We start from the raw sequence: 12,236 nt of genomic DNA on the forward strand, positions 1-12,236 counted from the left end.
TAGGTTTTTTCAGATGAAAACCAGTGTACAGGGGTATCTAGTAATGTTATTTAATTATCCAGGTGCAAATCCTCACAGTTTAATGTGAAGTATTGGTCAAAAACCAGCTATTGCATCGCCCTCCACCACGTGAAATGTGCCCAGTCGACGCCATCTCAGGTCAGTTTTGGTACCGAGACACTTTTATTCCCACAGTTTTGTCAGATGCATTGAATAATCAAGGTTCCGTTTTAAGCGGCAGTTAAGTGATTAGTTATATTGGCGTTTAATGATAACACATAACGCACTTGAAAGCACAGTATACTTTTATTTGATTCCCTTCTGCGTGTGTGTGCAGCGCATGTTTATGTGTTTGTTTGTTTATGTGGCGTTAGCGGATGCAAAGGTTTGGCCAAAAAAAACAAAAAAACGCCTTATGTCTCATTAGCAGGAATTACCCGCTGCCATCCGCCTCTGCTCTGATGCCTGGGACAATTACATTCCTCCCTCACTTCCTCTTCTTTCCTCACTGTATGTATCCATCTCCTCAAGTGTCAGCTGTTTCCGCACAAACCACGATTTGGGCCAAAATGTTTCCTGCCAAATAGCCAATCCCAAAGTGCTGTCTGCTGGATTAATACCTGCGCTGGCTAATTTATAATAGCCCTTTTGTGGCGTCTGTATATGAATGCTGAAATGTTGGCGTCTCTCCGTTTCTCTGATGACCTTCTTTCCACATGCTCAACCTTTCTTTTTCCTTTATTTTCCTCCCCGAAGAATTCATAAATAACTCCCTGTAAATTCACCTTCTGAGACGAAGATAAGAGAGCAGCACAGTTTGATCAGGCCCTCATCTCCTGCCTCCACCGCACGCCTCTTATTTCTGTAATAAGACATGAGGAAGGATGGCTTTCTCTTTGAGCTGTGGCTGAACAAAAGGAAAAAACTAACAAACAACAACTAACGAATGCATTCAAGTCCCATCAGATTGCAGGGCGTCTATAAAAGGCGTTTATCTCAAGGGGCAAGTTAATTTGGGGAATATGACATTTATTTGAAGAACACAACGGCAGGAATTTATATTCCACCATTTAACAAGAAGTCTAAAGTGACTCGGAGTTAAGAAGAGAAATTTAAATGGAAGTGGAATAAACCAGAGTGGCCGTACTCCTAAAACAAAAGTAAATGAAGGGGCATGACTCAATCTAGTCGGTGTGGAAGGTTTTTTTTAAAACTACATTGAATTCATTTTGTACGCTTGAATCCATTTTAAAATAATGTCGGCGTCATTATGAATTTTTAATCTGTTCGACGCCGACGAATATCCTCGGAGGATTTATGTCACTGACAAACGGACGAAACTCGACGCTAAACAGATGCACTGCACTGTGCCATATATAAGTTGTTTATGCACAGCAAATCGATAGCGGAGTAAATCGGCAGAAATGTTCCCGGAGATATAAAGTGGGACAATAAATGCACCATACAATGCAGCACTTCCCACACACACACACACACAGAGGAATATATGCTTAAAACGTAATTCTCAGAGCCAAAATGTTCCATTTATGCATTGTTTAAACTTTAAAGTCTCATTTTATTGCAACTGCATCATAAAGGAGGCCACCATGGGGCCACAGCAGTGGTGATTATTCTCCAAAGACACTTTCCCCTGCGTATAAATTAAAGATGCAAATGCGAAACATGGCCAGCTGGCCCAGAGGGGATCACAGCACGCTGGTTGACAAGACCCCGAGCAGCTGCCCTCTCCTCCCGCACTTGCAGCTGAAAGAAATCGGCGCTGTGTCGGCACAACAAAGGCGCGCGCACGGAGAACTGTAAGCGGGTCATGTGTTGTGCAATGTCACACGGCGACGGGGTCTGTTGCAGGGAGTCTGTGTGATGTTGGATGACAAAAGCAGCTTAGTGATGTTAAAAGGAAACGGCGTTTATTTCATTATTTTCTGTGTCGAAAAATTTTTTGCACAGAGAGTCGTGAATTCCGACTCGAAACTGTGGAAACTGTGGACACAATCCACCCATCAAGGCAAATATTTGTGCAAAAGGTCTATGAAATGTACTTTGGGCACACAGGCATGTGTTCTCAAACCCAGATTGAAGACACTATTTCTGACATTTCACAGTTGCCTTTCGCTCCGGGCTCGCTCAAAGCTCGCTCAAACTCGATGTCTACCGCCAAGGAGGAGGTTATGTTTCCACCTATGTCTGTTTGTCAATTTGTTTGTTTTATCAGCGGGATTACGCAAAAAAAATCCTATTAGCACCAAACTTGGCAGACAGACAGATGGTGTGTGGGCTTCCTAAAAGCCCAGTGCATTTTGGTGCAGAGCCAGTGAAAGACAAGGAAGCAGGATATGTATTGATGCCATTTTTATTCATATTATGACAGTCATCTTTTCTGCGTTTTCTTCCACCACTCAAAAGATTATGTTTGAATCTTTATGTCAAATTTATGGTGGTAGAAATCACTGTTGGACTACACTTCTGAGTGAACCGTGCTCCGGTGTGAATAATAAACATATAGAATATCCTTTATTTCATTTATCCATTAATAAAATTAATTTATTCATTAAAGATGCATTTCAATTGTTAACTTCCATTTTCTACAAATGAAAGCAGCTAATTCGGTGTACATTTAAGGTGCTGGCTGTACCTGCAATATGAAAAATGACAGCGGTAATGCAAAGGGGTCGTCAAGGATTTAACTCGGCACTCCTGTGGTGTGTTCACAGCAAACGTGATGTGATTTCTTTGTGATAAGATTCCATAAATCAGTGCCAGTGTGTTCATTTTCGGCAGCAGAGCGGCCCCACTGCTTCATGATGGCATGAAGACGTGTGGTCCACGCAGATGTTGGTCGAGATGCGATTATACATAACTGAAACTCAGCTGAATTTGAATTTTTTTTCATCACTCGAACCCCAGACCTGAACTTGAGCTGAATTTAGAATAAGGAAGTCATTAAAATTTAGAGAGAATGAAAAAAAAAAAAAATCCAAGCACTTATTTCTCATTGCCTCTCGAACAGTGTGAATTTGTCGGCCAAACATGATGACGGCTGCAGTTTAGCAACGCTGTGGTTCACACCTCCAGGCAGTAGCACTTTCAGTCTTTCTCATGTTTTCCCTTTAACGCTCTCTCTAGCTCTAACGCCCTATTTATTTCCTACAGTTCTTCAAACAGTGGAGAACCTTTTTGTCACCAGTCCATCACAGGGTCACACAGAGACCATCCATCCTCACGCTCACACCAACGGTCAATTTAGAGTGTCCAATTAGCCTAATCCCGCGATGTGTACGTGTTTGGACTATGGGAGGAAGAACCCAGAGAAAACCCACACACACACACAGGGAGAACATGCAGAATGTTCCGACTGGGTCGCAAGAGGCAAGAGAAGCGCTAATGAATACAGACCCTTGAATTTTCATCCTTTCTGTGGCTAAACTAGTATTAAAAGAGAAATATCACCTGGAAATGAGTGACTCGAGTCACACAGTTTAAACATGGCATTTTTAATTTAACAACACAATTTGACGCATCCGTCTCCTGTGATTTAAAACCGTCAAAGTCCTTCACGACGAGGCTTCTCTGTCTGTGTCCATGTGAAAGAATAGCGCGCCAAAATTCGTGACAATGCAGTATTTCAAAATAAAACGATAAAAGAAATCTGTCTGTATTTCTCTACGGACATGAATGCCCCTACAGGAAACTCTCTGACAATGCAGTCATCCTCCTGTGATAATTAACCACAGATATTTGATTTGGCAGTCGGTCTGCCCTTCTGAGACGGACGTCATTTACAGAGAAGACACGTCGTTAATGGTCAAACAGAAATGAGCAAACCTTGCTGCTTTAAATCTCCCGAAGTCCTTGATTTTGCCTGACTTGACCGTCAACCTCAGCTCTCTCTGTGCTTGGGCCTGTGGGAACGCGGCAACGCTGAGGCTGCGTTTACACTGTGCGCATGGTGCAAGTGACCCAATTCTGATTTTTTTTTTTTATTATTATTTTATCTTCCATGTGGCAAAAAAAAAATAAAAATCAGATATGATCCATGAAAGGTGTAAGCAGACAAAACACACATGGATTCAGATATCATCAGGTCAGTTTCAGGCTGCCATATTAGACCCAGAGGCTTTTCTCCTCTGTGATCAACTATTATGATTATTTAATAATGTGCAATCTTCTTAATTACGTTGGATTCATTTTGTCTGTGGTCTGTCGTCTTCCAGACAGTGGTTTGGGGGCTTTATTCTTTTTGGCAGCTTCCTGACACCGTTTTTGGATGTGACCAAAATCTGGCAAAACCTGCACCATTGTTTTCCATTTCCCCTAGAATGCCATCTCCATTAATACTAATATTGATATTAATATTAATATTTATACCAGTTAATGTTACCGTTATTTACGAGACGAGGAAGAGGACAGTGATGATGATCATATTGATTTCTAAAATGCTCCACGTCTGTATTGTCTCTCCTTTCCATTCGTCTTTTCATCCACCTCTCCTTCCCCCAACTGGTCTGGTTCTGTCAGAGGTCTCTTCCTGTTACCATTGCAACTGCTGTCAAGTGAATTTAATTGCATTTGCCCCTTGTATTTTCCAGCTATTTTCTACATTGCTATATTTCACTCTTTTGATGTTTCGTTTGTAATGGTAAATGGTCTGCATTTATATAGCACTTTTCTAGTCTCGATGAGCACTCAAAGCTGCTTTCTTTACACTACAGTTTTGCCATTCACTCACACATTCATACACACCAAATTAATCTATTAAACCAAAACTAATGGAACAATTTTAGAGAAGAACGCCGAAAATGTCGTACATGCATGCTTAAGCAAGACTGGATGCAATACAAATCTTATTTTAACCGACAGAATCTTTTTCTTGCCTTTTTTGTAAAAACTGTGACATATCTTATTCTCGCAAGCTTCACTCTTTGCTGTCTTCCTCACAGTGGCTGACCTCCATCGTATTTCATCATCTTACCTAACCTGTGCTTGAAGCACCTCATACAGACTCCAATGCAGCCCATTGTGTTTCCATACACTGTGTACAATATACCCAGAAAGTAAATTGTGCTTCTTGGATTGCATCATTCCGCTACTTCAGAGAATACAATAGGATAAATGGAGTTGATTATTACAGCGTTCATGGTCTGGGCAGTGATAGACTTTAGGATTCTTTTATTCCTTAATCACAGCTCTGGTTTCGACGCTTTCCCGATTGAGGTGCACTGAAGCAGATTCATCTCAAATGTTGCACACATTTAGTCCTGCCTCACGGGGACGTCTAATAGATATCGACAGGGATGGTCCAGCTGACCTCAGGGGCAGTATTTTGCTGAAAAGGGTGAATGGCTTGATACATAAACACCAACTGGAGCTGGAGAGCAGCCTGTTGACGTGCACACTCGATGTGAAGTATTTAACCTGCAGGTGCAGGTGTGCTTTGAATACATTCAGAGGATTTACATGTCTGCACGTGAGCATGAGCGTCGATCAATAATTCCCAGGTGGGAAACGCTCCCTCGGGAGCTGCCTCACAGTTTTTTTCCCCCCAAGTCTTTCCAAGAAAGGATTAACCTCTCCAGTCTAACACTGCGTTATCACTGTTAACTCCACAAATATGTGACGCCTCCTACAGACGGTGCAATCTCAGCAGTCTTATGAGGTGATTACAAACCACACTGTGAAACTGTGGATTCAATAAACTTGCGCAAGACTTCATCAATGATGTATGTAGACTGTGCAGCGGTGACACGCACTAATAAATATGTGCATTCATTCACGCGGCACTACACACGCGTGTTAAATAGGTAGGAAACCTATGGGGGTTAGCCTGCTGAAGCAATTTAGCTCTACAAGTAAGTCCATCAGCAGTCAGCGCTAATGTGCAGCCGTACAATTGGATCATTGGTACAATTATCTCAGCGACTGTCAGCTGCGTTTTGTGTTTCGGAGCAGTCACTCCGCTCCAAAGTGAAAGGCCGTGTGTCTCAATTAAGACGTACACAACATGTGTGGTAATGTTGCCCGCCAGCTGCTCTCATCACACGACCTCCAGCGATGCACATTACTTTTGTAATGAAGTGCCTTGCATTCAGTGGCACGGTAGCATATTAGGGGCCACATGTGACTTCTGAGAAAAAGATGTCAAAATTCGGAGGAAAACAGCTGCTTTACCTTTTTCCTCAGAATTCACGCTCTTTTATTTTTCCTGTCTTTCTTTCTTTGATTTTCTTTTTTAAAAAGTGGCCCTAATACTCTTCTGTACGACGGCGACTATCTCAAAGTCAGTTTGTATTGTTCACAAGTTTTCCTGAAGGTCAGTGAACGCCTCCTGACAATCAGTGAAGCCTGTCATTGTCGGGAAAACACCTGTGTGTTTCCTGAATGTTTTGCGTACAACAGGCGGCAGGAGCTGGAGCTAAGAGCTATGGACTTAAGCCTTTTTGCCTTCAGCTTTCATCCTCCTGAAATGTGGACATATGAAGGTCTTTTTTAAATGATCCGACTTGTGGAGGGAAGACAGCTCTGCCTGCTCTGGTGATGAGCCACTGCGGGTAGCAGCTCCAGCCAAGATCCGGCAGTATAAGTGATGCTCCTTCTGTCTGTGCTTGCTGGTCTGGTGATCACGTTGAACTATTCTGTGTGTGACTTTGGCACTAATGAACCCAAGCAGGTGATTTGGGATAAATATCCTGTGAAACTGGACGGACGGAGAAGCACTCTTTCAGCTGCAGTTGGTTACAAAAATAGATTGTTGTGTGGACGTAGCGCCGAGTGAGCAGTGTACAGAGTGCAACATCCATCTAATTTGTGGATTGGCTGCCTTGGACCTCAAGGCTGACAGAGGGAGCTTTATGGACAGAGTGAAAATCAAGCCTCTGCTTGGAGCTAACGGGGAGTTTGTTGAGGGCCCAACTATTCCCCGCGAACACGCTCAGTGAAAGTGACCCTCCGCCAGAAGATGAAAGATGGACATAGCACAACATGTTACAGCGTTTATTCTGACCCCTGGCGTGGCACGCTTTCCAAAAGCATTGGCTTTGCTCCGCTTCTTTTAAAGTGAGTACACATTTTATCACTCTGCTTAAGTTGTTGCCACTGTGGGGTAAATGACACGCTGACACACTGTCTGGTAGTTGTTTGTGGTTGATTCATACTCACAACTATTGTTTTAGTATAGGAATTTGATTAAAGGCAGTTTAAAAGTCAGGCTGCCCCCCCTTAGAAAAACGAATTGCCCGCACACTGATTTAATTTCGGTGTTGCATCTGACTGTCGCACTGCAAAACATTTCACCTCAGTACAAATGCGAGATTTGTGGCTCCAATGTCGTTTTTTCAAAATCGTAATTTTACAGATGTCACCTGCAGCCAGGCCTCATGGATGATACCAGCTGTCAATCACACTGGTGTCCACTCGTCATCGAGTTTTCTCTAAATGGTAGACTTGTCGTCAAGACCGCCTACACCGAGACCAAAATAATACCAAGACCAGAGGGTGTTGGAGGGTCAAGACCTAGACCGGAGGTAAAAAAAAACCCCAAGACGTGTTGGAGTTACACCATAACTTATATGAATTGAAGAACACCAGCATCCTGGGGTTCAGCTGCAGTTTACATTCAGTACATATTAGAAGGTATTATTTTAAAAAGACTGGTATTTGTTGGAGATTAACCCACGTTTTTTAGGATTGTTAAGTATTTTTAACTGATCTACAGTTCGCCATTGTTCGGCTTGATTCCTGTGTCGGACGTTCTTCCTGTAACTTGTAGTTGAGACCGCCTGAACCGAGACCAAGACAATATCAAGACCAGAAGGTATCGAGACCAAGACAAGACCGAGACCAGAGGGTATCGAGACCTAGACAAGACCGAGACCATGTAAAAGTGGGATCATCATTTACAAAACTAACATTTTCTAATGCAGCAGACCTGCACCTATAGCATTTGAGGCCATTCATTTCCCAGGAAAATACTACTCATTTTGACTGCTGTTATAAATCAAGGGAGAAGTATGAGCTTATTTTAACATTGGCGTGTTTTTTTTGTATCAGCTTCTTGTTGCTGTTCAATGAATTGTTACCTCTGACCCCGACTCACACTGCAAACCTGTAAAGTATTCCCTCTTTTTAATTTATGATCGAAGACAACAACACCTTTCAGCAAGTGTAACTTGAATTTCGGCAAGTCTACTGTATGTCAACATCCCTCCCTTCTCTTTTTTCCACGTTTTTCCTCCTCGCCGACAAATTCTTAAGTCTGAGCGCTAACTTGCAAGACCTCTCTCCTCGTCTTTGAACTCGTTGAAAGTAATTAGCGACGGTTGCTCCTCATCCGTAATCTTCTTTATCCGAGTGTTCATTTCATCCCGTTGCCACGGGTGAGATGAGCATCAGCATGCCTGCTGTGTCGCAGCGGGGTGCCACTCATGAGAAGGTCCTTGTCAATCGATTTCTTAGCTTCCACTCAGCGATGGAACCCCAACCCCCCAGCACCACCACCACCACCACCTCCACCTCCTCCATTACAACCACCAACGCTTTTTCCACTGTGATTTACTCTTAATTCGACCTCTATACTGCTAAATGCGATTCATGTTTTACATCCGCACACAGAAGACGTCAGTGTTCACTTTTGTTCGGATCTTCTTAAAGGCGCCGTCGGTAAGAAGAAAAAAAAAAAAAATGAAGGCTGAAAAATTAGCCCCTAATTTGTTTTGTTTATGATTCTGATTGATATCGACCAATCTGCTGGTGCAGACAGCGACATCAGTGACTCATGCAGATGCCATCTGCAACTTGTGAAATCTTAAAACGCGACAGAAAAAGAGAGAATAAAAAACACCTCTATTACTTAGAGTGTTTTTGACTGTCTTCCTGAAAGCCACTGTCATGACTGAGACTTGCTTATGGAGGTGAAAGGATTGCACAAATATACACTCAAGCCAAACTTTGAGATGAGCATGTGTGTTTATAGAAAGCATCCCCTTGCATTCCTCTCTCTATCTCTCTCTCTCTCTCTGGCTGTGTCTGTTTATTTAAGAAGGCAAATGTTGCCAAATCTCTGATTACGCCGCTGCATTTCAGAACACCCTGTGGATACTGTTGACCCCACATTTTTAAAAGCACTGCAGCAAATTTAATCACCTTCCTTTAATGCAGTCATTGCTGCTACATCTCCTTTCAGTATGTATGTATTCGCTGAAAGAGGTGTGTGTCCTTATCTCAGCGCAGTGAATCCCTGCGTGTGTCATCCACAGCCTCAGTTAGATTTTATTTCCCTTGAAATGAAGTGTGTTTATTTGCGTGGTAGGACAGGAGAATCAACACAGATTTGGTTCCCGGGGATCAAATTAAAGGTCGCCGGATTAAATGGGTTTCCCATCCACTTATTAAAATTTGGCCATGACTAAATCACAGACCTTGCTTCACCGTATGAATCAGTGTCCCTATACTGTTGCCAGTTTAGACCTGGTTTTAACGTCGGATCAAATGCCGTCAGAGTTAAGTACAACGGTTCACGCCTGGTATTTAAATGTCCCGGGTGGCTTCAATCTGCCTTTTTTATTCAAATGCACACAATCATAAATGATAAATATCAATAAAGAGGAAACTACTGTAACATGAAATATGATTTTAATGAGGAACACAGTGACTTTTTTTAACCTATGTTAGTAAACGTAAAAGTACAAAAATCCTTTAAAACTGGTCCCCAAGATGGGTTCAGCCAACAGCCACGTCACGTTAGCAATGGGTACAATTTAATTCCATGGGGCGCCTGCAAAACATTCTGTGTCTGACAGCGTTTCTGAAACGCCAGTGTCACTCAGCTCTCGCTCAAGTTGTCTTGGGAGAGGTTTTTTAAAGGAAAACAAAGCAGCAAATATTAAATGTACTGGTGAAAACGAGCACTTTTACGGGCCAAAATGTAGAAGGTCACAGTTGCCAGCAGAACTGATCTACTGGACCGGTGCTAAAAGGTTTTTATATTCACTTACAGCGCTTTTTCTTTTCAAGTATACAGTTCTAGGACGACGCGGCTCGACTCTTCTCTTTTTGTGTCTTTGCTTCTCCATGAGTGACAGAACCTGGCAACTGGTGCTTCTTTTGGTACCGGCTCTGGCGGTGTCCCAAGCGTGCTGAGCCGATACTAAAATGTGACGTAAATTATTGGTCAGAGTCTTGTCACTGAGTGCGATGTTCGACACAACAATCAAACCGACAATGCCGAACTGTAGATCAGTTAAGAAGACCTGAAAAAGGGGGGGCAATTTCGAAAATATTTAATATTGAACGGAGGAGTCTGGGGTATTTAGCGACAGCACTCCCGAAAGCTGGCGATCGTGAGCCAAATCACAACCCGCTATTTTCAGCTCAGTGACTTGTGTCAGATGGAGTCTGTGCTCCGGTCTCGCAGGAAGTACTGAACGATCCGGTGAACAAATCTAACGATAGTAACGGAAAAAACGACGTGCCTGATACCAAACCGAGCGGACTCGAGCCGGGTCACGCTAGAACGCGGTGGAAAAGGATCGCTTTGTGCCCACGTTTATGAACACCGAGTCCAGGTTGAAAGATTCCAACGTTGTCGTGCACAGCTTCCTTTGTGAATAACCACATACTGTACTCTCTCACTCGGCATCTTGATGCTCAAACCACCAACTGTAGTCAGGAGTGGGAGGGAAAGAGGGTTGCAGTCAGTTTCACATTAGCACATTGTCCTCCTTTGATGTCTTTCTGCCAGTAGTGAGCCCCAAACCCCCACTGGTAAAATTTGTCATGTCTGAGAAGTGAATCCTTCTGTTCCTCGGCAGACGAATCAGTTGGAGTTCACAATAAATGGCGGAAAAATCAAGCGTCATTTCTTGTCATTGAATGCAATGTTGTCAATAGTGAGGCGATGGGGGGGGGGAACCCCAGCAACATGAACTTTAGATATAAAGCTAACCTGTTGTGATTTCTTTTCAACGAGATTTGTAAGAAATTGTTAAAGAAGAAAGAAAAGGAACGGAGGTGAATGCATTCCATCCATGATACAAAACACTTTGGTTAAATTGTTTACTGGTTACATTAGTTTATATATTAACTAACTAAGCACAAGTTCACACTTTATTCATGTTTTGAAATGTGCTGGCATCAGTTTAAACACATGGATATTGTTTCCCCAGTTGAAACCAGTGTACATACGTCTTTCATAGTCTTGTTTTTCAGTTTCTGATCATATTTTGTCTTTTATTGATGCATCTAAATGACGTGTCCCCCAATTTCCATCTTATGCAAAGAAAAGAGAGCCCTCACTCAACAAATATTGCTCTACAGCACAACTAGTGGCCAAAATCATCACATATCCTTATGGATAAGGTTTGTTTTAGGTTTAGACTTAAAGGTAAACACGAGATTAAAAGTTGAAAGACTATGGCTGTACAATTTTATCATTGAAACATAATTTACGAGTCCCATCTGGGGACAGGCGAATGTCAAGTAAGGACAATTGGATCAATGTCTTTGCTGCTTAATTGAAACAAAACAAAACTCGCACAAAGACAAGTCCCATTTATTCTTGATCAATTTCACTCTCGCAGAGAGAGCGACTCCTCATGTGATATGATATTTTCAAGTCATTTTTTATCATATTGCAATATGTATCTTAACTATGTTGCAGAAAAACACACAATACCACAATGTCAGTTACACAATTGTTGCATTAACTTCTTGATGACGCGTGCTAAGTCATTAAGGTTATGAAGATGAAATCCAGGATAAGTTTAGCAAATGATCCTTTAACAACATGTTTTTACACACAAGCTGTTTTTGCACAGATTAATTACCCACACAGTATCTATACATATCCTATATCCATATATATATATACTTGAGATTTTCTCTTGGTGCAAGTATCTTTCACGTGTGACAGGGGACACAAGGCGACGCGTGATAACACTTTGACAGTGTGATTGTTAAAGCAGAAGCTTGTCAAAGAGGAGAGACAAGAGGAAGTTTATTAGCCGCGCTGTGGCATGGACTATCGAAACATGTGCTGTCCAAACTGTCACTCGTGATCTATGTGCGCCAACAGCTCAACACCTCACGGCAACTCTCGAAACACCTTGATCTATGCGTCCTGAAATAACTCTATCACTCACATTGTTCGGCTCTCCGTCACGCACCTCGGAAAAAAGGAGAGATATTGGATACAGATGAAAATCCGAGTGTGAGTCCTACGCTGC

The sequence above is a fragment of the Solea senegalensis genome, linkage group LG2, assembly GCF_019176455.1.
Source record: "Solea senegalensis isolate Sse05_10M linkage group LG2, IFAPA_SoseM_1, whole genome shotgun sequence".
In the NCBI taxonomy this organism is placed as follows: Eukaryota; Metazoa; Chordata; class Actinopteri; order Pleuronectiformes; family Soleidae; genus Solea; species Solea senegalensis.